This window comes from Vicugna pacos, chromosome 2, assembly GCF_048564905.1.
Source record: "Vicugna pacos chromosome 2, VicPac4, whole genome shotgun sequence".
Lineage (NCBI taxonomy): Eukaryota > Metazoa > Chordata > Mammalia > Artiodactyla > Camelidae > Vicugna > Vicugna pacos.
This window is the reverse complement of record NC_132988.1, coordinates 2,069,526-2,074,312: the sequence shown is the minus strand read 5'-3', so window position 1 is coordinate 2,074,312 and position 4,787 is coordinate 2,069,526. Positions and strand designations below refer to the sequence as shown.

Sequence of the window (4,787 nt, the reverse complement as noted above, 5' to 3'; positions counted from 1 at the left end):
TAAACATTTAAATTATATTTTTTAAATGTTAAAAAGAAAAAGAAAACAGACTCCTCTATCTATTAGGCATTTCTGTGGCAATATGTATTACATCCCTTAACCATGACATTGAAGAACTGAGCTGATACCAGCCCCTTTCCATCTGCTCAGCCCCACCTTGTCCCATCCCCTGTGGATGGAGAGGACATCCCTCCCATTTTCCAGGTCCAGATTTTGGAACCATGTCCTTTCTCTTTCTTTAACACACAGACAGCAAATCCAGCTTGTTAGAAAATTCTGGATACTCTGTCTTCATTAACCACCTGCTCCCTGCTCCCCGCCCTCCTAAGGGCCACCTTCAGCCCTTCCTGGACACCAATAGCTTCCTGTTTCCATCTTTGCTTTCCTACAATCTCTCATCCACAGCGAGTCAGAGGGAGCCTGTAAAAACATACATTGGGGGGTGGGTGTAGCTCAGTGGTAGGGCACATGCTTAGCATGCATGAGATCCTGGGTTCAATCCCCAGCACCTTCATTAAAATAAATAAATTACCTCCCCCCAGAAAACACAAACACAAAAGCATAAGTTGGACTACATCACTTCTCCCCTCAAAACTCATTAAACGGGTCACCATTTCATTAGGGGCCAAAGTCGTCACAAAGGCCTCAGGATCCGGCATGCTCTGCCTCTCCGCCCACACTCTCCCCATCACTCTGGGGGCCTCTGGCTCCGGCTCTTCCTTCTTCCTCCGGATCTATTCTGCTTCAAGTTCGTTACTCCGTGAGATCTGCCAGGATTGCCTTATTCCCTCCTGCCTGACTCCCACCCCGCCGCCATCACCCGAGTTTGCTCATATCACTCTTTTTTTAAAAATTTTTCCAAACTCTTGCTACCCCCAACATGCTGCCTGTTTCCTCTGCTAAAACTCTGAGCCCCCAGTGATGGGGAGTCATGTCTATTTTGTTGACTGATAAAGCCCGAGAGCCTTGGAAACGGGTCTAGTTAGGAAATTCCCCTACGTAGTAGGAGCTTATACACATTTGCTGAATGAATGTACATGCCCTGGTCCAATCCGATGGAGCACTTCTGTGTTCTGCTCAAAGAATAACTCTCCTTTCCACCTGAGAGGGTGTGACAACTTCCTTGGTGATCAAAGGCAAGAATTTTTTGCTTTATGCTGTTAACCTTAGATGGGGAGACTGGGGGATCTTCATATATATTTTTAAATTTGGTTCACTCTGCAGTTGGTCTTTGGTCTCTGTATAATTTTGAGAAACTCTTTATGAGTGATCATTCTTTCATCAGATTGAACAGGTTCCAGGGGGAAGGACCAAGCCTGTCCCATTGGCCATCCTGTGTATCATGTCCTGGGACCCAGTGGATGCTCAGCATGTAAGTGAACCGACAGGAGTTAGTGAAGAGATGGGAGCATCTCCTTATTGTGGTGGCTGCTCTCTGTCCGATGCCTTGAGATTTGGGGAAGGGTTTACGAGTGCAGAGGGGAGTGGTCATGTCCTCTGTGCTTTTCCTGAGTGCCCTGGCCTTACCCATTCCCCCAGCCCCCTCTGGGCAGCCAAGCTGAGGAGCTGGGCCACCAGGGGTTGTGCTGATCAATAATCCACTTTCACCCCAAGTCCGGGGGGTAGGTACACCTGGTTGTAGACTCTGGAGTCAGGTCCTAGGAGGAATTCCTCACCGAACTATGTTTTTGACTTTTATTTTTCTCTATAACCTCCAGCTGAAGAAGAAGATTGTCTTAGACACATGAACGGTGAGGACGCCTACTGTCCCCTCGGAACCCAGGTGGGTCTGGGAGTCTGCTGTTTGTATAGCCGGTGGGCTCGTGTTGCTTTGGGCATCCCTGTGCCTGAATTCCTGCAGTACACTCGGTGGTAAGGTCGGGGTTGCCTGGCAGGGAGGGAAGCGGGCCGGGAGACTGCACAGCTGGGGAGATGTTAACCTGGGGTGAGCAGTAGCCTGCTGATGCATGACATGTCAGTGCAGGGAATTCTCCACACTCAGAGGGGTTCCCACTCCCGCAGGGGCCCTTTGATCAGGGTGCTGAGTGGTCAGGGTACTGCAGAGGTCCCAGTAGGGATTACGGTGCCTTCAGGCAATGGGAAGTGAGGGGTCCAGTGGCACTTAAATTAACTGTGCACCCAAACCCAGCCCCCACCTCTTTCAGCCCGTTTCTTAATCTGCAAAACTGGAATGATATTAACCATCCCACGGGGTCGTTGATGGGCTGGGACAGACTAGACAGTCAGGAGCTGGAACTCCTCTGTCCCCTGATTGTTTGCCTTCTTTCTGATTATTTGCTCTCACAAGCTCAGTCTCTCTGTCTCTCTCTCTTTCACTTCTAACTTTCTCTCATGCTCTGGTTTCATTTGATTTCCAACCACCGCCCTTCCCCCTCACCAATCCCCAGATGAATGAACTTGATTTCTGTGTGTGAGTTCCAAATTCCCAGGAAAGATGCTCTGTCTCCCTCTGGATCTGTTGTCCAACCCGTCAGTTGTGGCCAGAGGAGTGAGTCCCTCTGGGACCAGCGGAGGGTCTCCGCCCAGCCCCGAGCCACTACTGTGGAGCACATAGCTCTCCGAGGAGGAGGTGCTGGCTGTGACCTTGTGTCAGTCAGTATGAATTTATGTCTCCTCTTGCCCCACCTTCATCCTCCTAAACAAAGATGAAAATTAAACACTCCGGGGATTTGTGTCATGGAACACTCAGGGTGGGGGCTAAGGGGGCTGGAATCTCTGCTGCATTTAAGGGGCTACAGTTAATCCCCAATGACAGCCTGCAAAGGGAACACCACCAGCCCCACCCGGCACTTAGGGTGCTGAGTCTGCGTGATGTTGAGCCAGGCTTCTGACCACAGATCAGGGGTCTGGTCTGACCAGTTAGCCTTTGAAACCAACCAGCTTTGGATTCCTCAATCCCTCCCTGAGGTTTTACTGAACCACCAGCTTCTGCATCTCTGAAGACAGATGATGAGGACCCTTCACGTAAGCCGTTCGCACAGCCCTGTGCAGGCCTTTGTGCTGCACGGTCTGCCCGGCGAGCTGACTGAGGTTGGTATTTTACTGATGTTAGAAATAGTCTGGTTTCCCGATGTACTGTTTCACTGAACAAGCAACAGAAGCCACTTCTCGCTGATAAAAGCAAAAAAGGGACTTAAATCAAAGATACTGGGAGGGTGTGTGGAGTGGCCAGGACCGGAGCCAACCCAGGAGCTGTGGGAGGTGTTAGGGAGCCCCAGGCACCAGGCCGGGTGGGGTGCTCCCAGGCCCCCTGCCACCCCAGAAGGGACCCCCCTCCATCCGACCCTCCACCTCACTCACTGCAGGTTCATGTCCAGGCAGGGCCAGGTCACACTGAAGCCACCAGCACACACCTCAATGGGGGAGCTGGCCCCGTCTCAGCTGAGGGCGTGCCCGGTGTGGGGAGAGGCCCAGTTAGAGGTAGGCGGGTCCCCTACTGTTCCGAATTAAGGTGAAAGTCAGTGCCCATCACTCAGGAGAGCCAGGCTGGTCGGACCTCATTGTGGTGACTATGCCGTCTGAGTTCACTTATTACTTTCTACGTTTGAAGGCCCTGGAGGGAGAAATAGTGAAGGTTCTAGTACTTATTTTGTGTTTCCCACGTACCAGGTGCGGTAAGCAAGCCACTTCAGACAAGGCCCAGAACAACCACCTTAATAGGCCACGGAGCAAGTCGTGCAGTCAGGCCTCTGTGGTCCCGAAACCCGTGTCCCCATCGGCTCCGTAGTTCCCAGTGGAAACTGGGGGGATTTATGGGACTGTGTGCTCCTGTGGGGGCTGGGATGTGTGTGTTTAAATCCACATCTTCAGAAACTCGGCTAGAACCACAGCCACTGATTGCATGGAGGCAGAGGAGGGGAGGCTTCCAGCCTCTGGTCCAGCTCATGTGGAGCTCAGAAGTTGCATCTTCTGTCCTGAAAACAACACCAGATCTGAGGGAGCTGCAAACCCACTGCTCTTCTTAGATCCCAGAAAACTGGGGAAAAGCTGCTCCCAAACCAGAGAGGCAATCGGGCGGGCTTGGAGAGTCACAGCTCCCAGGGCAGAACCTGCTTTTGTAAGAATCCCGGGGGCAGGCAGATTTAACAGGTCCCTGAGGCCAGCGGGAGGCTCAGCGTGGGGAAGTCTGAGTGTGACAACTCCAGGGGGCCAGTCAGAGGGGCCCCATGCTCTTTTTCATGCATTTTACCTCCAGGACTGTGTCCTGTTCTCAGAATGAAGGTCAGAGAAAAACTCCTCATGCTTCCTGCCTGGAAAGGAGAAAGTAACTCTATTGAAATACACCCAGAACATTCTGTTTCATTGGGGGAAGTTGTTTTTGTTTGTTTGTTTTTTTAATGAGAAATTATTTTACCAGAGCCTAACCAACCTGGCGTAAGGGAAATACCTTCTGTGTCACCCAAATTGGGGTGGGGGGAAAGAGACACACTTGTGGAAGTCACAGCTCAGGGCACAGGCTCAATGAGAACTAATCACAGGACTACAGATGCCCTGCTCTGTCCCGCTCCCCCAACACCTTACCTCCATGACAGTAGGGCCTCTGTGTAATGACAGGAATAAAATTAAAAGAAGTAAAGGTCTCAGGAGTGTCTAGGGAAAACCCAAAGACAGCAGGGAGATGAAAACAAGGACACACAGGCGGCTTTAACCTCTCGCACGAATAGCTGTAGCAAACTACACGCAGCCCAGCCCCAGTAGATAAACAGAAAACCTCACAGAAGAAAGTATTTATTTTGGTTCTCTTACCCAGTGCATTCCATGGTGCA

General features: G+C 51.2%; 1 long non-coding RNA gene across 1 annotated transcript; it reads left to right on the top strand.

The window, feature by feature from the left end:
- Nucleotides 1–1,287: 1,287 nt before the first annotated feature.
- Nucleotides 1,288–4,321, top strand: LOC140699616 (uncharacterized). Its single transcript, XR_012077831.1, has 4 exons — nt 1,288–1,372; nt 1,719–1,783; nt 2,929–3,051; nt 3,631–4,321. It is a non-coding gene; the product is annotated as an uncharacterized lncRNA (long non-coding RNA).
- Nucleotides 4,322–4,787: the final 466 nt, after the last annotated feature.